The 22,523-nt window shown below is 37.5% G+C and overlaps 1 protein-coding gene and 1 long non-coding RNA gene across 9 annotated transcripts in view; one reads left to right on the top strand and one right to left on the bottom strand.

The window, feature by feature from the left end:
- ZMYM4 (zinc finger MYM-type containing 4) overlaps positions 1–22,523 on the top strand; it is a 171,128-nt gene that overhangs the window by 4,633 nt on the left and 143,972 nt on the right. The gene's annotated exons all lie outside the window — the stretch shown is intronic.
- The window catches only part of LOC309639294, a 25,515-nt gene continuing 4,214 nt past the window's right edge, over positions 1,223–22,523 (bottom strand). Inside the window, exon 2 of the long non-coding RNA XR_014251576.1 lies at positions 1,223–1,521. This is a non-coding gene — a long non-coding RNA (uncharacterized lncRNA). The remainder of the gene's footprint in view (positions 1,522–22,523) is intronic.

Genomic DNA, 22,523 nt, shown 5'->3' with positions numbered 1-22,523 from the left:
GGGGCCACTCTTCATCGCGGTGCGCAGGCCTTTCACTGTCGTGGCCTCTCTTATTGCAGAGCACAGGCTCCAGATGCGCAGGCTCAGTAGTTGTGGCTTACGGGCCTAGTTGCTCCGCGGCATGTGGGATCTTCCCAGACCAGGGCTCGAACCCGTGTCTCCTGCATTAGCAGGCAGATTCTCAACCACTGCGCCACCAGGGAAGCCCCTTAATGAACTTTTTATCTTTTGTCTTTTGGCTAAATGTGTTGCTTAAAAACATGGTGGTACATATCATTAAAAATATTTGCGGATCATGTGTACACAGTGTAAGTTATCTACTTTAAGAATGCATTGGCTCTTCGTATAGAGAGCATTTCGAAGAGACCATTCTAGTGTTGACAGTGATCCTGAATTGTTTTCACAGTGCCCATCTTGTAACTAGCAGAGGCTTCTGTAAATAATGATAATACCTGGTATTTATAAACATTTTAATTTCCAGTCATTCTAAATATTTTATATGTAGTATGGTTTTTAATCCTCATTAATTCCATAAATAGTAGTTACTATTACTGTCCCATTTTATAAATGAGGAAACTGCAGCACAGGGAGAGCTCAAGGTCATGATATAATAGGCTAAACCAGGATCAAGTACCACTTGAAAAATTGTACTGCTTGATAAATAGTATAGGTTAGAATTCTTTATAATAACATGCAGTAATTAATAAACATACATTAGTTATTAATATATATGATATATGGTAATATGTGTAAATAATAGTATAGGTTCAGAATTCATTATTTGGAATTTTTGGTTGTTAAAATAATATTGAATTAGGGACTTCCCTGGTGGTCCAGTGGTTAAGACTCCGCACTTCCTCTGCAGAGGGCGCAGGCTTCGATCCCTGGTTGGGGAACTAAGATCCTGCATGCCTCGTGGTGCGGCCCCCTCAAAAAAAAACCAGGAAGAAACAAAACAAAAAACATTGAATTATATTTAAATCAAATCGATGTAAATTACTTATCAGGAAGCATCAAATTAACTTTCTGCCTATGAAATATATCTTGAGATAACCTTAAAACACATGCAACTCATGTTTATTTTTAAGAAATATACACCAAATATTTTAAAGCTATGATTCATTTTAAAGATAAAGCTTATGCTTCCTTTGAAAATGGAATGATTTTATTATATACTAAAGAGAATATAAATAGATAAATGTACAATTGCAATTTCTCTGGATTTTTTTTTTTTTTAAGATTTATTGATTGATTGATTGACTGTTATGTTGGGTCTTCGTTTCTGTGCTAGGGCCCTCTCTAGTTGCGGCAAGCGGGGGCCACTCTTCATCGCGGTGTGCGGGCCTCTCACTGTCGTGGCCTCTCTTGTTGCGGAGCACAGGCTCCGGACGCGCAGGCTCAGTAGTTGTGGCTCACGGGCCTAGCCGCTCCGCGGCATGTGGGATCTTCCCAGACCAGGGCTCGAACCCGTGTCCCCTGCATTAGCAGGCAGATTCTCAACCACTGCGCCACCAGGGAAGCCTTCTCTGGATATTTATAAGATATTTTTGAGTTCTGTATTAGGAGACCAACTTTTAAAGAAGACTGACTACTACTACTTTTTAAAAAAGACTGACATTTCCCTTAAATATTCTGATTATTTTACTATGAGTTAACAGTATGTAATTATTGTAGCAAAAGAAAGAAAAAGAAAGCATTTTAACATAGTATTGGGCTCTACCATACAAAATTGCTAATATTTGACATACAGAAATGCCTTTTCATATGGCTCAACCCAATAGTAAGAGCATGGGCTTTTCAAAGTCTGGTTATGTTCATCCTCTGGTATTTAGCAATAATATACCCACAGTCACTTTCTTATGCTTAAGGAATACTTAAAATGTTATTTTAATTTCATTCTTATCGTTCTGGCCTCCCGGAATCTTGAGTTAGCTGCCTTCCTGCCTTTGACCAAAGACAGTACCTGAACAAACCTTTTTTGTCCAACATATAGGCTACCCACTAACCTTTGAGGTCAAAGATCACATGTGTTCATCTTTCTTTACATTTCCCAAAATGTCTTACAAATTTATATATATACACTCACATGCATACTACACATTTATAGGCAAAATTAAAAAACTTTGTTTCATAATTCCATATCAATATAGGATATGAAATATAGATTGGTACAATAAACCCCATGTTCTTAATACCCAGTTTTGACAACTGAACAGTTATCAACATTTTGCCATTCCTGTCTCATCTAACTTTTTCCTTCCTTTCTCTTTTTTTCCTTTTCTTTCTTTGATGAAATAACTTCAAAGAAATCTCAGGTATCACATCATTTAATCTATAAATACTTCTGTATGTATTTCTAACAGATAAGAAAAAAAAAACCACAATACTATCATACCTAACAAAATTAAGAGTGTCTTAATCTAGTTCAGATTTCTCTGATTCTTTAAATGTCTTTTTACAATTGGTTTGTTTAAATCGCTATCCAAATGAGATTTACTATTTCATTTGGTTTATATGTCTCTTAAGTTTCTGTTAACTTTAACCATCCCCCCCATCCCCCGTCCCCTATAGCCCCTGCACTTTTTCTCATGCTCTTTATTTGTTTAAAAAACTAGCTCATTTGTCCAGGAAAATTTACCACATTCTGGTTTTGGCTGATCGAGTTCTCGTGGTGTTTAACGTGTTCAATTACCCTTCATATTTTCCACAAAATATTTAGATATAGAGCAGTGGTTCTCTATTTTGGCTGAAACATTAGAATTACGTGGCGAGCTCTTAAATATCCTGATTCCCAGGTCAATTAAATCAGAATTCATAGGGTGGATTCTAGGCATCAGTATTTTAAAAAATTTCCCAAGTGATTTTAGTCTGCAGCCAAGGTTGAGAACTTGAATTGGTAGAGCTTTATGAGATTTAGGTTCAGTTTCTTTGGAAAGAAAAATTCATAAATAGAGTGATTGTATAATTTATTTTCCATCAGACAATTTTAAGAATGAAAGGGTGTGCTATTTAATAATTACAGTGGGACAATAGCCATGAACTGGGACTGTCCTGGACTAATTAGGACGTATAGTCACTCTATTAGGTGATGCTGCAAATTCTTAATTGTATCATTCCAGGAGGCAACTAAACAGTTATCAATATTTTGCCATTCCTGTCTCATCTAACTTCTTCCTTCCTTTCTTTTTCTTTCTTTCCTTTCTTTTCTTTTCTTTCCTTGCTCCCTCCCTTCTTTCCTTCCTTTCTATGAAATAACTTCAAAGAAGTCTCAGGTATCACATCATTTAATCTATAAGTACTTCTGTATGTATTTCTAACAGATAAGAATTTAAAAAAAAATACAACCACAATACTGTTATACCTAACAAAATTAAGAGTTCCTTAATCCAGTTCAGATTTCTTTGATTCTTTAAATGTCTTTTTACAATTGGTTTGTTTACATCACTATCCAAATGAGATTTACCATTTCATTTGGTTTATATGTCTCTTAAGTTTCTGCTGGTTGTCACACTTAGTGATACTAAAATTGCTCAGTTTAGGTTCTGTCAGGAGAATCCAACATAGTTCTTAACTTTTCACCTAATGGATTTATCAGCCATTGATGATTGTTGCCTAGATCCATTATTTCATTAGAAGAGTGATTTTCTATCATTTCTCCATATTTATTCATTGGAATTCTTTCATAAAGAGTTCCTTTATCAATTATTTGGTTACCCTGTAAAATCATTTATACAGGAGAAGCAGAATAAATGCTTATTTTTTCCCCTTTACCAATTTTCAGAAGAGTGAATTGACACCTTAGCAAATCCCAAAGTTGAGGTTTGGGAGGGGATACCACTATGAACTCATGAATTTTAATATAGTTTATATATTTAAATTTATTGTGGTTAGTATTCTTTTTGATGTTTAAATTTGTCTTTTTTTTTTTTTGTCATATTTTTGATCAGTGGGTGTCTGTATTAGTTTCCGAAGGCTGCCATAACAAATTACTACCAACTTGGCTTAAAACAACAGAAATTTGTTATCTCAGAGTTCTGGAGGCTGCCTGTCTGAAAATAAGGTGTTGGCAAGGCAGTGTTCTCTCTGAAGTCTCTAGGAAAGAATCCTTCCTTGCCTCTTCCAGCTTCTTGTGGATTGATTTGTGTTCCTTGATTTGTGGCAGTATAACTCCAGTTTCTGCCTCCATCTTCACACTGCCGCCTACTCTCTATGTCTTTCAGTGTCTTCTAAGGATACTCTTCATTGGATTTAGGGTCCATCCTAATTCAGGATGCTCTCCTCTCAGGATCCTTACCTTAATTACATCTGCAAAACCCATTTTGCACACATTCTGAGGTTCTGGGTGGACATGTCTTTTAGGGGCCACAATTCAACCCACTACAGTCCGCCCTTTTGTCCCAAACTTCATGTCCATTCTGCATGCAAAATACATTCACCTCATCTCAACACCCCAAAAGTCTCAACTCATTACAACATGAATTTTTTTTTTTTTTTTTAAATCATTGTTTTTGGGTTTTTTAAATTAATTTATTTCTTTATTTTTGGCTGTGTTGGGTCTTCGTTTCTGTGCGAGGGCTTTCTCTAGTTGCGGCAAGCGGGGGCCACTCTTCATCGCGGTGCGCGGGCCTCTCACTATCGCGGCCTCTCTTGTTGCAGAGCACAGGCTCCAGACGCGCAGGCTCAGTAGTTGTGGCTCACGGGCCCAGTTGCTCCGCGGCATGTGGGATCTTCCCAGACCAGGGCTCGAACCCGTGTCCCCTGCATTGGCAGGCAGATTCTCAACCACTGCACCACCTGGGAAGCCCACAACATGAATTTTTAAGCCCAACTCATCTAATATCATCATCTCAAAAAGTCCCAAATTTCAGTATCTCAACCATCTAAATTAGGTATAGGTGTGACTCTGGGTATGATCCATCTGGAGTAAAATTTCTCTTTATGTGTGGACCTGTGAAGCCAGAAAACAAATTTTCTACTTGCAAAATACAATTGTGGGACAAGCATAGCATGGACATTGCTTTTCTAAAAGGAAGAAAATGGAAGGAATAAAGGGATCACTAGTCCTAATCAAGTTCAGAACCTACCAGGACAAGAGAATAATTCTCAAGATCTGAGAATAATTCTCTGTGACTTGATCTTCTGCCCTCTGGGTCCATGGAGGCACTATTGACCCCTGTTTTGGGCCTGCTTCTCTAGCCTCTGCCTTTGTGCCTGTGGCTCTGTCTTTGGAGTCATTTTTCTTTTTCTTGAAGAGTAGCACTTGTTGGCAGCTGAGTAAGTTTATTAGCTCTTTCCTGCCCATAGAATTCCAGAAGTCAGTTTTTTTTTTTCCACTTTGTCTAGTCTCTTCCTTTAAGAACAGTCTGGCCGTGTTTTTTCTGGTTTAATAATGCTCAAAAACCTGTGACTCTCCTCTATATATTAAGGGTATCCACACAGTTAGAAAAGATAGTTCTTCACAGATATTTCCTGGATAACCCCATCTCTATTCCTGACTTAAGTTGAGATGATTAATTGGATCCATGAGTCACACACTTAATATCTTCAGTAAATGGTTGCCCAGCTACACCCTTCATCCTCTCACTAGAGCACACTTTTCTTATAATGGATTTCCTAATTTTAGCATCCTTTGCAATCTGGATAGGCTCAAATCATTAAGAGTTGTTTCCTTTTTGCTTAATGGTTCCTTCTTTAGTTTACCTCTTTCCTTTCCCTTTTTCCTATAAGCAGCAAGGGGTATCCAGGCTCACCTCAACACGTTGCTTAGAAATCTCCAAGTTCATTGCTTCCAAGTTCTGCCTTCTACCTAACAGTAGAACACAATTCAGCTGAGTTTTCTGCTCCTTTCTAACAAGGATCACCGTCTAGTTCCCAGTAACATATTCTTCATTTCCCTCTGAGATCTCACCAGAAGCACCCTTAACATATTTTTTTCCAACATTCTGTTCATAGTATATGTATTCTCTAAAGTAATAGTAGCTTTCGCTTTTCTGCTCCTCACTTCTTTCTGAACCTTCATTAGAATTGGTGAATACAGATATGTCTGTATTTGTACCAACCATCTCTTAAAGGCAATCTAGACTTTTTCTATCATGCTTCTCAAAATTCATCCACCTTCTACCCATTTCCCAATTCTAAAGTTACTTCCACATTTTTAGGTATTTATTACAGCAGCACGCCACCTCTGTGCACCAAAATCTGTATTATTTTCCTAGATTTGGCATACCTCACCAGAAACTTAGTGGCTTAAAACAGCAGAAATTTATTTTGCACGGTTCTGGAGGCCAGAAGTCCAAAATCACGGCATCAGCAGGACCATGCTGTCTCTGAAGACTCGGAAAGAATCCTTTGTCTCTTCCAACCTCTGGTGGACCCAAGTGTTCTTTGATTTTTGTGGCAGCATTACTCCAGTCTCTGCCTCCACCTTCACATGGCCTCCTGTCTCTGTTTCTTCTTTTCTGTCTAAGGATGATCTTCATTGGATTTAGGGCCCACCCTAATCCAGGGTGATTTCATCTCAAGATCTTTATATTAATTACATCTGCAAAGAAGTTTATTTCAAAAAGATCATATTCTTAGATTCTGGGTGGACATATCTTTTGGGGGCCACAGTTCAGCCTACAGCAGGGTCTTTAAGGTTAGTACCTGAATCCTTTTTAAAAATTGTTATTATTTTATATTTAAACAATTGACTTAAAATTTTGTAATGTCTTAAAATATACATAACATAAAATTTATCATTTTAATCATTTAAAGTTTATAATTCAGTGGCATTAAGTACATTAACAATGTTGTGCAACTATCACCACTATTTCATCCCAAACAGAAACTTTGTATGTACATTAAGGCATAGCTCTCCATTGCCTTTCCCTCCAGCCGTTGGTGTGTTTTCTGCCTATTCTAATCAGAATTTACCTATTCTAGGTATTTCATATAAGTGAAATCATAAATATTTGACCTTTGGTATCTTAGTTCACTTAGCATAATGTTTTCAAGATTTATCCATGTTGAAACATGTATCAGAACTTCATTTTTTTAATGGCCTAATATAGTCCATTGTATGTATGTAACACGTTTTGTTTATCTGTTCCTCTGTTGATTGACGCTTGGGTTGTTGCTACCTTTACGTTGCTGTAACCATTGCCATACAAGTATCTGAGTTCCTGCTTTCAGTTGTTTTGGTTATGTACCAAGAAATGGATTTGCTGGGTCATATAGAAATTCTATGTCTATCTTTTTGAGGAATCACCAGACTGTTTTCCACAGAGGCTGCACCCATTTCCATTCTCACTAGCAACGCATGGGGGTTCTGATTTCTCTACATCCTCTCTAAAGCTTGTTCTTTTCTTTTGGTAATAGCTATCCTAGTGGGTGTGAAGTGGCATCTCATTGCGGGTTTTTTCCCCCCATTTTATTGAGATATAATTGACGTACAGGATTGTATAAGTTTAAGGTGTACAGCATAATGATCTGACTTACATACATCATGAAATGATCATCACAATAAATTTAGTGAGCATCCATCATCTCGTATAGATACAAACTTAAAGAAATAGAAAAAAAATTTTTTTCTTGTGATGAGAACTCTTAGGCCTTATTCTCGTAACAACTTTCATGTGTAACATACAGCAGTATTAATTGTATTTATCATGTTGTGTGTTACATTCATTGTGGTTTTGATTTTTTTTTCAAGTATAGTTGATTTACAATGTTCAGGTGTACAGTAGAGTGATTCAGTTATACATGTATATATTCTTTTTCAGATTCTTTTCCATTATAGGTTATTACAAGATATTGAATATAGTTCCCTGTGCTCTACAGCAGGTCCTTGTTGTTTATCTGTTTTATATATGGTAGTATGTATCTGTTAATCCAAAATTCCTAATTTATCCCTCATTGTGGGTTTTTGTTTGTTTTGCCCTAGCGGCTTGGGGATTTTAGTTCTCCAACCAGGGATTGAAGCTGGGCCCTTGGCAGTGAGAGCACAGTCTTTTTTTAAATAAAATTTATTTATTTATTTATTTATTTTTGGCTGCGTTGGGTCTTGGTTGCTGCGCGCGGACTTTCTCTAGTTGCGACAAGCGGGGGCTGTTCTTTGTTGCAGTCCACGTGCTACTCATTGTGGTGGCTTCTCTTGTTGCGGAGCATGGACTCTAGGTGCATGGGGTTTAGTAGCTGTGGCTTGCGGGCTCTAGAGTGCAGGCTCAGTAGTTGTGGTGCATGGGCTTAGTTGCTCCACAGCATGTGGGATCCTCCCAGACCAGGGATTGACCCCATATCTCCCGCATTGGCAGGCGGATTCTTAACCACTGCGCCACCAGGCAAGTTTCAAGAGCACGGAGTCTTAACCACTGGACTGCCAGGGAAGTCCCTTGTTTACACTGTTTTGATTACTGTAGCTTTGTAGGAAGTTTGAAATTGGAAAGTGTAAGTCCTCCAACTTTGTTTTTTGTTCTTTTTTTCAAGATTGTTTTGGCTACTTGGGGTCTTTTAAAATTCCATATGAAATTCAGGATTTTTTTCTGTCTCTGCGAAAAGTGCCATTTCAATTTTGATAGGGATTGCATAGAATCTGTCAATCTCTTGGGTAGTACTTTTCATCCCAACACTATTAAATGTCCCAATAAATGGGATGTCTTCCAATTTATTTAGGTCTTCTTTAATTTCTTTCAGCAATGTTTTGTACAAGTCTCTCAGTGTGTAAGTTTTACACCTCCTTGATTAAATTTTTCGAAGTATCAGTGAGTGTAATACACCACATTGATAGAATGAAGGAAAGAAACACATGATTATATTTGTTGATATAGGAAAAAAAGCATTTGAAAAATAAACCAACACCTTTTATAAAAGCACTCAAGAAACTAGGAATAGAAGGGAACTTTCTCAACATGATAAAGGCCATATATGAAAAATTGTAGCTAACATCATATTTGATGATGAAAGACTGAAAATTTTTCTCCTCAGAATAGGAATAAGACAAGCCCTATTTTGGCATTTCTACTCACTGTATATGAAGTTTTAGCTTGAGCAGTTAGGCAAGAAAGAAATAAAAGACATCCAAATTGGAAAGAAAGAAGTAAAACTGTATTTACAGAGGACATGATCATGTATGTAGAAACCTCTAAAAATCTACCCCCCACCAAAATCAAACCCTGTGAGAAATTCAAAAAAGTTCAGGGTAAAAAAAGCAACACAAAAAAATCAGTTGTATTTCTACACACTAGTAATGAACAATCCTGAAAGGAAATCAAGAAAATGATTTCATTTATATTAGCATCAAAAAGAATAAAATACTTAGACACCTGTATCCTTTTGACTTAACTCCAGTAGTCCTTGAAAGAGTCTTCCCTTTTTGGCCAAAAAGATGTTTCTAGGCTCATCCTATACGTTATCATTTCAGATTTGGAATTAACTCCAAGAACTTCCTTTCAGTGGGAAATGGTAGTTATAGACTACAGTTTGAACTCAGGCAAGGCTTTTGACTTTGGAGTTGTTTTGAGATGGTATCAGCTGTATATTTCCCGTTCACTCCTCAGCCACATCTGCTTTTCCTTCTGTTTCACCACTGAAATTCTCTTTTTTTTTATTTTTTTATTTTTATTGGAGTATACAGTTGCTTTACAATGTTGTGTTAGTTTCTACTGTACAGCAGAGTGAATCAGCTATATGTATACATATAGCCCCTCTTTTTTGGATTTCCTTCCCATTTAGGTCACCACAGAGCATTTAGTAGAGTTCCCTGTGTTATACAGTAGATTCTCATTAGTTACCCATTTTATACATAGTATCGGTAGTGTATATATGTCAATCCCAATCTCCCAATTCATCCCACCCCCGGGAAATTCTCTTTAAGATCACTGAAATGATCTAATAATCACCAAATCTAATTGATGCTTTTTTGAAACTTTCCCTTCTTGTTTTTTAAATTTATTTATTTTTTTATCTTATTTTTGGTTGCGTTGGGTCTTCGTTGCTGCGTGTGGGCTTTCTCTAGTTGTGGCGAGCGGGGGCTACTCTTCCTTGCGGTGCATGGGCTTCTCATCGCAGTGGCTTCTCTTTTTCTGGAGCTTGGGCTCTAGGCAGGTGAGCTTCAGTAGTTGTGGTGGGTGGGCTCAGTAGTTGTGGCACACGGGCTTAGTTGCTCCGCGGCATGTGGGATCTTCCCGGACTAGGGCTTGAACCCTTGTCCCCTGCATTGGCAGGCGGATTCTTAACCACTGTGCCACCAGGGAAGCCGCTCCTTTTTGATCTTTGTTAGACATCTGACCCTATTGCCCACTCCTTCCTTGAAACTTCTCCCTTATTTAGAAGAAGGTATTCGCATGGTTCTTCTCTTGAATTGCTTCTTTTCAGTCATTTTAACTCTTTGTTTGCCCAGTAGGTCTTGTTCCCCCAGCCTGTATTTTTCTTGGGTAATCCCTTCTACAGTGATTTTTAACCACTACCCATTTAAATACATTATGTGATTTCCTTTCTTCTTTGCTTCGCTGTTGTCTCTAAAACTCAAAATCAGTGTTTCCAAATGTGAGCTTTGACTTGTATTTTGATGTCTTACAAATACTGCTAAGTCAGTATGCCTAAAATGGAAGAACTCTCTATATCCTTGACAAGTACTTACTCTCCCAAATAGTGCTCTGTTCCTTCTTAACCTGTTTTTCTTCCTGTGTTATCTCACCCAAGTTAGAAACTCTGAGTTATCTTGCTTCTTCCCTTTCTCTTATTAATCCAGGTTTTGTTTTTGATTTTGTTTATTTATTTATGGCTGTGTCGCATTTTCATTGCTGCACGCGAGCTTTCTCTAGTTGCGGCGAGCGGGGCTACTCTTTGTTGCAGTGCACGGGCATCTCATTGTGGTGGCTTCTCTTGTTGCGGAGCACGGGCTCTAGGCGTGCGGGCTTCAGTAGTTGTGGCTCGCAGGCTGTAGAGCACAGGCTCAGTAGTTGTGGCCCACAGGCTTAGTTGCTCCGTGGCATGTGGAATCTTCCCGGACCAGGCATCAAACCTGTGTCCCCTGCATTGGCAGGTGGATTCTAAACCACTGTGCCACCAGGGAAGTCCCAACTCTCATTTTTTTATAAGGTGAATGATCCAGAAATACTAAGTTTTCAATCTTGTTGAAAGTCTTGGAAGTCCCAAGTCCCGTGATTTTTAAAACTTTATTTCTGCTGCCACCACCCTAGTTCTGGTACTTGTTTTACGTGCTTTGTCTTTTTACTTTCCTTGCCTTTACGACTTGTTTTCCCTTTCTGTTCTCTACTGTTTCCTCTACCCCATTCATTTTATACGTTGGAGACTGATTTATCTTCAGAAATGAAAATCTGTTCATCTATAAGGTAACACATTGGCTCCCTCACTACTATTCTAATTCTCCAAGATAGGTACTCTTTGGATTCTCTCCCTGTGGCAAGCGGCAGGTTGCCTCACAGTTCTTACTCTCATCCTAGAAATTTACTTTTCCTTCATGGGAGAGTTTCTTTTTGGTTATCTCTGCTACTATCATGTTAGCTTTGGTAGGGGTTCTCCTTGGGCTCTGCAGCCCAAATGTGGAGACAGAATCTTTGCTTAATTCCACCCAACACAGCTGAGATCAGGCTATGATATTTACACAAGGCTATTAAAAGTTTAGCATAGTAGGAGGGAATTAGAAAACAAATACAACTGGTTCTTATGTATGGCTGATCTAGGAGAAATGGGCAACATTTACCTACTAAGCCTTCAGCTTGTCTAGTGAGCAGAGGATATCTTTTCTTTGGAACCTGGAAGCAGTTTGAGATCTGGGGGGAAGAACTCATTCCCCCCTCCTTCTAAGGAGCTAACATCCTGACCTATAATTTCTTGTTTTTTGGCTGATTAACATTAAGAATAGCAGTGCACTTCAGGAGATTCAGTCTCCTTTCTTCGGAGATGTAGTGTCATGTTAGTCTTTGGCTCCAGTGGAGCAAATAGATCAACATTAGTGTAAGAGAGATTGGTTCATTCAACAAATATTTAAGATACATTTCACACATGGTTTTAGGTGCTAGAGAAATAATGAACAAAAGAAAAAGAAAGTCAAGGTTCGTGCTAATGGGGGGGGCAAGATAGAAAATAAACAAGAAATTGATAAAATAATTTCAGGTAGTGAAGAACATAAGAGAGCACAGGATAATATGATAGTGAGTGATTGGGGTGGGAAGAAATAATGTTCGATATTTTCTCTGAGAAGCCAGTTTGTGGTATTCAAATATGAGCTCTTAAAAAGATTCTTTTAGCTCCTGTGTGCAGGATGAACTTCAGGGAGCAAGATGGGCAACAGGGTCAGTTAGGAGGCTCTTTGAGTGTAATCCTTGTGTGAAGGTAACCATTGTTTGGGGTAGGTGGAGATGGTGAGAATTGGTTGTGATACATTTTGGAGATGGAGTCAATAGGACTTGTTGATGGATGAATGTAGGAAAATAAAGAAGACTGCTGACCCCTAGGTTTTCACCTTGTTAAACTAGATAGTTGGTGGCACCATAAACTGAGGTGGGAAAACTGGAAAAGAATATACATAGTAATGAGGATGAAGGAGGAAACTATTATTTCTTTACATTAGATTACTGATCTAAATTGCTCATGAGTAGTATATAACAACTTCATTATTAAGTGTAGGTTAGAGTTTCTCAACCTCAATACCATTGACGTTTTGGACCAGGTAATTGTTTGTTTGGGGCAGGGCGAATTGTTCTGTGCGTTGTGGATGTTTAGCAGCGTACCTGCACTCTATCAACTACATGCCAGTAGCCCTGATTACCCATTTGTGAGAACTAAAAATATCTCCAGGCACGGCGAGATGTCTCCTGAGGGGCAAAATTGCCCCTGGTTGAGTACCAGTTCTCTAGATATTTTTACCGTATATCCTAAAGACCTGTCCAAATTGTTCCAACTACTTCTCATTCCATTCTCTTATATAAATTCTGATAATACAACCATATTGATTGACAGGCCATTTTTCTTAACCTTTGTGCCTTTTTAAAAATCATAATATTTTATTCAAGCATAACTACTACTTATATAATTTTGTTTCCTGAATTTTTTTAATCTAAATTTTTGTTCTAAGCACTGCTTCTGTTATTAAAAATATACTTGTTAACATAACTTTAATGGCATTGTAATATTCTTTCCTACAGATAAACCATAATATAGGACTATTCTCCAGTTCTTAGGTTGTTTACAATTATTTCCTATTAAAAATGAGGCTAACCTAGGGGAAATGCTGGGACAAGGGAGTGATAGACAAAGGGTTTGAGATTTCTTTCTGGGGTAATTAAAATATTCTAAAATTGATTGTGGTCATGGTTGTATAACTCTGAAGATGCTAACACTGATTGAATTGTGCACTTTAAATGGGTGAATTATATGGCAGGTGAATTACATCTCATTGAAGTTGTTACTGATAAAGGCTAAAGCAAACAGCATTATGTGTAATTTTTGTCTGTAACTGTGGAAGTGAAATTACTGATTCAAGGCATGGAAAAAATATATTTAAGGTTTATTGAGGTAAAATTTATGTAGAGTAAAATTTACCCTTCTTATTGTACAATTCAGTAAGTTTTGACAAATACATATATTTCAGTAGCTACCAACATAGTCAAGATGTAGAACAGTTCCATCAACCCCCAAATTCCTTCATGTCCCTTTACAGACAGCCTGTCCCCTACCTCTAGCCCCGATCTGTTTTCTTTTTTGTAATTTTGTGTTTTCAGAAAGTTGTATAAATGACATAATACAGTATGCAGCCGTATGAGTTTTGCTTCTTTCACTTAGCATAATGTATTTGAGATTCATCCATATTGTTGCATGCATCAGCAGTTGCTTTTTATTGGTGACTAACATTCTATTTTATGGATGTAGCACAATTTGTTTATCCACTTGCCAGTTGAAAGACAGTTGTACTGTTTATAGTTTTTGGTGATTATGAATAAAGTCATAATATTTGCCTATAGGTTTTTAAAAAATACTATATTATAGAAAGAATGTACTTAATACAGTAAGAATATACTTTTAACAATTAGCTGTTTCAAAAAATTTTAAAGCAAAGTATACAAATGGGAAAAAAAAACTCTTCATAAGTTTATTATGTTGGGTATAATTTTTTTGTTTTTTTGGCCGCACTGCGTGCAGCATGTGGAATCTTAGTTCCCCAACCAGGCATTGAACCTGTGCCCTCTACAGTGGAAGCCCGGAGTCTTAACCACTGGACTGCCAGGGTATAATTACCCCTGGGTATAATTTCTTTATATTTGTTTAAACTTAACCCTTTCCACAATGAATTTGGGGCAGTTCATAAAAAGATACATGAAAAAAAGATTAAAAGAAATAGGGACAGGGGAGGTGGGAGGAATTGGGAGGTTGGGATTGACACATATACACTACTGATACTATGTATAAAATAGACAACTAATGAGAACATACTGTATAGCACAGGGAACTCTGTGTAATGCACTGTGGTGACCTACATGGAGAGGAAATCCAAAAACGAGGGGATCTGTGTATATGTATAGCTGATTCATTTTGCTGTACAGTAGAAGCTAACACAACATTGTATAGCAACTATACTCCAGTAAGAATTAATTTTAAAAAAGTAGAAACAGACTTAAAAAAAAAAAAGGACTGCAGTAGGAAAATACAGATAATTCTAATGTTGTGATTGATCAGAGAATATGATTACATAAGTGTGTGCCATTGTTAAATGGAGCAAACATTACTGGATCCGCTTAAAAAAAACAGTATTTTCTAGCAGTGATTCTAAAAGTAATTTCAGATGTGAATCTTCAGTAGGAGACACTGAGATATAAGGAACAATAACATTTTCTTTTTAACAGAAGACAACTGAATTTCTTGCTTATAGGTTTTTGTATACACATACGTTTTCATTTCCATTAGGTAAATAATTAGGTGTGGGACTGCTGGGTCATATAATGTTTCCTTACATTGCATTTTGAGAGTTATTTATGTATTTTGGCTACAAATCTTTTATTAGATATGTGTTTTGCAAATATTTTTTCCTAGTCTATGGCTCAATTTCATTTTTTTTAAAGTGTTTTTCAAAGAGCAGAAATTGAGATTGATGAATATACACACAGACACAAATTTAATTTTGTGGGAATCAGCACATAGATCACATCAAAGGACCCAGGAGAAAACATATCATGGTGTATTTCTTTTTTCTTTCTTTTTCCTATTTTTTTCCAAAACAAGTAACTTTTTATTGAAGTATAGTTGATTTACAGTGTTGTGTTAGTTTCAGATGTACAGCAAAGGGATCTAGTTATACATATATTTATCTATTTTTTTCAGATTCTTTTCCATTGTAGGTTATTATAAGATATTGAATGTAGTTCCCCTGTGCCATACAGTAAGTCCTTGTTGTTTATTTTATATAGAGCAGTGTGTATCTGTTATTCCGAAATTCCTAATTTATCCCTTCTCCCTTTTGCCTTTTGGTAACCGTAAGCTTGTTTTCTATGTCTGTGAGTCTGTTTCTGTTTTGTAAATAAGTTCATTTGTATCATTGTTTTAGATTCCACCTATAAGTGATATATTTGTTTTCTTTTCCAACTTGCTTCACTTAGTATAATAAATTCCAGGTCCATCCCTGTTGCTGCAAATAGCATTATTTCATTCTTTTTCATGGCTGAGTAATATTCCTGTGTGTGTGTGTGTGTGTGTGTGTGTGTGTGTGTGTGTGTGTGTGTATATATATATAGATGTGTGTGTGTATATATATATATATATATATATACACATCTTCTTTATGCATTCATCTGTCGATGGACATTTAGGTTGTTTCCATGTCTTTGCTGTTGTATATAGTGCCACTGTGAACATTGCGGTGCATAAATCTTTTTGAGTTAGAGTTTTCATCTTTTCCGGATATATGCCCAAGAGTGGGATTGCTGGATCATATGGCAACACTATTTTTAGTTTTTTAAGGACTCTCTAGACTGGTCTCCATAGTGGCTACACCAGTTTATATTCCCACGAGCAGTGTAGCAGGGTTCCCTTTTCTTCACACTCTCTCTAGCAATTATCATTTGTATGCTTATTGATGATGGCTGTTCTGACTGGTGTGAGGTGATATTGTAGTTTAGATTTGCATTTTTCTTAGCGATGTGGAACATCTTTTCATGTGCCTGTTGGCCATCTGTATGTCTTCTTTGAAGAAATGTCTATTTAGGTTTTTTGCCCATTTTTTTGTTGTTGTTTTTTATTTATTTGGCTGCATTGGATCTTAGTTGCAGCATGCGGGATCTTTCGTTGTGGCGTGTGGGCTTCTCTCTAGTTGTGGGGCGTGGGCTCCAGAGCGCATGGCTCAGTAGTTGCAGCACATGGACACTCTAGTTGTGGCATGCGGGCTCAATAGTTGTGGCACGCGGGCCTTGTAGTTGTGGTGAGTGGGCTCCAGAGCGCACGGGCTCCAGAGCGTGCAGGCTCAGTAGTTGTGGCATGTAGGCTTAGTTGCCCCACAGCATGTGGGATCTTAATTCCCTGAGCAGGGATTGAATCCGCGTCCCCTGCATTGGAAGGTGGGTTCTTAACCACTGGACCACCTGGGAAGTCCCTGCCCATTTTTCAATTTTTTTGTTTGTTTGTTTTTTTTTTTTTGGTATTGAGCAGTCTGAGCTGTTTGTATCTTTTGGAAAATAATCCCTTGTCCGTCGCGTCATTTGCAGATATTTTCACCCATTCCATAGGTTTTTCTTTTTTTCATTTTGTTTATGGTTTCCTTTGCTCTGCAAAAGCTTTTAAGTTTAATTAGGTTCCATTTATTTATTTTAGTTTTTGTTTCCATTACTGTAGGAGATGGTTCCAAAAAAAATATTGTTGCAATTTATGTCAAAGAGCATTCTGCTTATGCTTTCCTCTAGGAGTTTAGTATCTGGTCTTACATTTAGGTCTTCAATCCATTTTGAGTTTATATTTGTGTATGGTGTTAGAGAATGTTCTAATTTCATTGTTTTACACGTAGCTGTCCAGTTTTCCCAGTGCCACTTACTGAAGAGACAGTCTATTTCCACATACATTTTATTTCCTTTGTTTTAGATTAATTGACCGTAAGTACATGTGTATATTTCTGGGCTCTCTATCCTGTTCCATTGATCTGTGTGTCTTTTTTTAAAAATCTGTTTGATTACTGTAGCTTTGTAGTATAGTCTAAAGTCAGGGAGCGTGATTCTTTCAGCTCCGTTTTTCCTTCTCAAGGTTGTTTTGGCTATTTGGGGTCGTTTGTGTTTCCATACGAATTTTAAAATTATTTGTTGTAGTTCTGTGAAAAATACCATTGGTAGTTTGATAGGGATTGCACTGAATCTGTAGATTGCCTTGGGTAGGTAGTATGGTCATTTTAACAATATTGATTCTTCCTACCGAAGAACACAGTATATCTTTTTTCTTTTTTTAAATAACAACTTTATTTATTTATTTATTTTGACTGCACTGGGTCTTTGTTGCCAAGTGCGGGCTCTCTGTAGTTGCGGTGAGTGGGGGCTCTTCTTTGTTGTCGTGTGCGCCCTTCTCATTGCGGTGGCTTTTCTTGTTGCGGAGCATGGGCTCTAGGTGCTTGGGCTTCAGTAGTTGTGGCATGCGGTCTCAGTAGTTGTGGCTCATGGGCTCTAGAGCACAGGCTCAGTAGTTGTGGTGCACGGGCTTAGTTCCTCCGAGGCATGTGGGATCTTCCCAGACCAGAGATCGAACCCATGTGCCCTGCGTTGGCAGGCGGATTCTTAACCACTGCACCACCAGGGAAGTCCCCATTCAGTTTCTATCTGTCCTAGACCTTTTGAAATAGAATTGAGGGAGAAAGTGGAAGATTGCAGAGTAGGAACCACTGGCAGTAGAATTTGGCTCTGGTCCTTACCAGTAATATGGTTTGTGTTTCCTTATGGGTAAAATGGAAATAAAGACACTCTAAGTCTTAGTAGTTTTCAGTAGGTTAGTGCACATGAAATACACTAGGTGGTGATTTCTAAAAGCAAAGGGGAAAGAGTAAGAACCAAGGGTAATGTCATGGAAGCCTTAGAAGTCATCATTGCCAGGAACTGGGAGTGAACATTACTCTTTTCTTTTCTTACATTCCATTCTATGTGACACGAATTATTTTAGAAGGAAATGTTTGCTCCAATTATTCTTTCATTCAACCCATTTTTTCTCCTGAAATTGATGTTTTTGGAAGGTCTCAAATTCCAATATATCATAGTAACTTCTTTGCTTTTTTTATATGATCTTCATATGAGTTTTCATGAATTTATGTCAAAGTTGAAATGTGTCTCTAGAGATAGTTATAGAAAATACGCGTGTTTACTGACCTTCAGTTTTTCTTCATGTTTGATGCCTTAATACATGTATTAGAGAAGTAAGTACTTTTTTTTACTGTAATTTTTATATATGGAAAATAATTTCATTTTAATTGAAGAGTATTTGACCATAATGACCATAATGAAAAGGAAAAAAGGGTCCTGTGTCTATTAACAAAAGAAGATTTGCTGTATTCATTTCGTTGCCATTTGTTGGAAGGAAAGAATACAGAAAGGCCCCCAAATAATTATTTTTAGGGTTGTTGTAAGAAGTTTTATTTGGAAAAAAGCTGCTTGTTTAGTGTGAGGAATACAACTGTGTTTAAGAGGTTTCTGCTTAATTACTACTTTTTTTTCACCTTTGTTATGAAAATTTTCAAATATAAATATAAATGGATCATTCAACTAATGCTCATGTATTCATTATTTATCTTTTTTAAGAGTCATCTATTTTCTGCCTCTTGTTTCATCGATTCCTCCCACATTTCTTTGCCTATAAAAGTTTAAAGGAAATCCTGGATATATTTTTTTTTCACCTATGAATACGTAAAGTATGTATCTCTAAAAGATGAATTTTTTTTTTTACAAATCATAATCCTAAACATTATCACACTTAATAAAATCAGCAGTAATTCCTTAATATCACCTATAATACTCTGTTCAACTGTTGAAACTGTTTATTTCAAAAAGTTAGGAGTTTAAATGAGATTCGTGTGTTGCTAAAACTGGGTCTTTGGGTTGCTGTGTCTCTTCAGCCTCTTTTCATCAATAAATCTCCCCCATTTAAAAAAAGTGCCATTTATTTTTAGAAGACACTGATTTGTTCTGCAGCATTTCCTACATTCTGGGTTTTGCTGGTTATATCCTGGTGTCGTTGAACATGTTTCTCCATCCTTTATGTTCCCTGTAAGCTGTTAGAAGTATGATTGGATTCAGGTTCAAAATTTTTTTTTTTCCTTAGAGTTCTTAGGTGGTGCTGTGTTCTTCCTATGACACCCCTAGTGGAAACACATCACTTTTAGTGATATTCATCCTAGTTCAGGTGATGTCAGCCTAATCCATATATTAAGAAATTCCCCTTCAGTTTTGATCTAATGGTTTTTGTTTTTTGTTTTTTAAATTTTATTTTTGGCTGCCTTGGGTCTTAGTTGTGGTACACAGGATCTTCATTGTGGAATAAGGGATGTTTTGCGGCACGCAGGCTCTTTGTTGTGGTGTGCAGGCTTCTCTCTAGTTGTGGTGCATGGCTCCAGGGTGTGTGGGCTCAGTAGTTGTGGCTTGAGGGCTTAGTTGCCTCACGGCATGTAGGTTCTTAGTTCCCCGAGCAGGGATCAAACCCCTGTCCCCTGCATTGGAAGGTGGATTTTTTTTTTAATTTTTAAAGAAACACTTTAAAATTTTCTCTCTTTTTTAAAAAATAAATTTATTTACTTATTTATTTTTGGCTGCACTGGGTCTTCGTTGCTGCGCGCGGGCTTTCTCTAGTTGTGGTGAGCAGGGGCTACTCTTTGTTGTGGTGTGCGGGTTTCTCATTACAGTGGCTTCTCGTTGCGGAACACAGGCTCTAGGCAAGCAGGCTTCAGTAGTTGTGGTGCATGGGCTCAGTAGTTGTGGCTCATGGGCTGTAGAGCACAGGCTCAGTAGTTATGTCACACGGGCTTAGTTCTGCAGCATGTGGGATCTTCCCGGACCAGGGATTGAACCCATGTCCTCTGCATTGGCAGGTGGATTCTTAACCACTGCTGCACCAGGGAAGTCCCTGGAAGGCGATTCTTAACCATTGGCCCACCAGGGAAGTCCTTGACCTAATAGTTTTATTGTTCATTGATCAGTTCTTTATTCACTATTTCATTAGGGGTTATAAAATGGTGGTTTCCTAATTCTTTTATTTTTCCGGTATCTGTTAGCTGTGATTATTTTATAGAGAAAAAGTTTTCCTTGTCAATTAACTCCCTGGTTTCCTTATTACCTTGAAATATTGTTAATACAAAAAGACAAGATAAATACTTTATTCTTGTATTTATCATTTTTAAGAATGAGTTGATGCCTACACAGCCTCCACAAATGACCGCTGAAGGTTGTTTTTTCAGGGTGGGGGGATGAGAGAGCTATCCTGTTCAGTCATTAAAAATGGATTTATGTATTATTTATTGCATTGTATGTCAGTCTGTTGAACATCTTTGGTCAGTAAAAGCCTACTCAATTAGCTCTTTAGTCGTTTTGTCATGACTTCAGTAGTCTTTGGTATTATACTTGCTTTCTGGTGCAAGATGAAGCAGCGTCATCTGTATATTCCCTGCTGTAGGTCTGAAATTAGCCATTACTCCCAGGAGTCCTGGTTCCTTTTGTTCAGAAATGGTATTTAGAGACTGTAACACTTGATAACACTTTTTTTTTTTTTTTTTCTTAGTTCCCTGACCAGGGATTCTAGAGCCTGGGCTCTAGAGCACAGGCTCAGTAGTTGTGGTGCATGGGCTTAGTTGCTCCACGGCATCTGGGATCTTCCCGGACCAGGGCTCAAACCCGTGTTCCCTGCATTGACATGTGGATTCCTAACCACTGCACCACCAGGGAAATCCCCTTATTGTAGTTTTCATTTGCGTTTCCCAAGTAATAGAGACATTGATCATCTTTTCTTATGCTTATTGGCCATTTATATATCTTCTTGGGAGAAATGTCTGTTCAAGTTTCTTGGGCCCCCTTTTTTAATCAAATTTTATTTTTTGGCGGTGCTACGCAGCATGCGGGATCTTAGTTCCCCAACCAGGGATTGAACCCATGGCTCCTGCAGTGGAAGTGCAGAGTCTTAACCACTCGACTTCCAGGGACGTCCCCTTTGCCCCTTATTGAATTGGGGTGGTTGTTTTTTTGTTGGGTTTTAGGAGTTTTCTATATATTCTTGATGTTAATCCCTTACCAGAAGATTTGTAAATACATTTGACCCTTGAACAACATGGGGGTTGGGGCATCCACCCTCCATGCAGTTGAACATCCATATGTAATTTATAGTTGTCCCTCTGTATCTGTGGTTTCTCCATATACGTGTAGTACTGTAGTATGTACTGTCGAAAAAATTCATGTGTAAATGGACCCATACAGATCAAATCTGTGTTGTTCAAGGGTCAGCTGTATTTTAACCCGTTCTGTGAGTTGTCTTTTTACTCTGTTGATACTGTCTTTTGATGCACAAAATTTTAAAACTCTCACGAAGTCTAATTTGTTTATTCTTCTGTTTCTCGTGCATTTGGTGTCATATCCAAGAAGTCATTGTCAAATGCAGTGTCATGAAGCTTTTGCCGTGTGTTTTCTTCGAATAATTTTGTTTTAGGTCTTTTAGGTTTTTGATTTCTTTTGAGATAACTCTTGCATGTGGTGTGAGATAAGGGTCCAACTTCATTCCTTTGCATGTGGAGATCCAGTTTTCCAATCATTTGTTGAAAAGATTGTCCTTTCCCCATTGAATGATATTGGCACAGCCTTGTCGAAATTATTTGACCACATACGTGACGGTTTTTCTGAGCTCCCTATTCGATCGGTCTGTCTGTCTTTATGCCAGTACCACACTCTTTTGATTACTGTAGCTTTGTAGTATGATTTAAAATCAGGAAGTGTGAGTCCTCCAGCCTTGTCCTTTCTTTCAGGACTGTTCTGGTTATTTGGGGTCCCTTGAGATTTCATATGAATTTTGGGATGGCTTATTCTAGTTCTGCAAAAAAAAGTCACTGGGATTTTGATAGGGATTGCACTGAATCTGATTGCTTTGGGTAGTATTGATATTTTAACAATATTAAGTCTTCCAGCCCATGAACACACCATGTATTTCCATTTGTCATATTTACTTTCTTTCAGAAATGTTTTATAGTTTTCATTGTATAATTTTTTCACTTCCTTGGTTAAATGAATTTCTGGGTATGGTTTTCTTTCTGATGCTATTGTAAATAGAATCGTTTTTGTAATTTCCTTTTCAAGTTATTCATTATTAGTGTATAGAAATGCAACTGACTACTGATATTTGTGTATTGGCTTTGTATCCTGTGCTACTTTGCTGAATTCATTTATTCTAAAAATAATTTGTGTGTGTGTAATCTATAAGTTTCCCACATTTAACATAGTATCTGAATAATCATCTGAAAAATTTTTATTTCTTCCTTTCCAATTTGGATGCCTTTGATTTCTTTTTCTTGCTGTCTAGGACTTCCATTACTGTGT

The sequence above is a fragment of the Balaenoptera physalus genome, assembly GCF_965194825.1.
Source record: "Balaenoptera physalus genome assembly, chromosome: 1".
Lineage (NCBI taxonomy): Eukaryota > Metazoa > Chordata > Mammalia > Artiodactyla > Balaenopteridae > Balaenoptera > Balaenoptera physalus.
The sequence above is the reverse complement of the archived record's forward strand: the minus strand, read 5'-3'. Positions and strand labels throughout refer to the sequence as shown.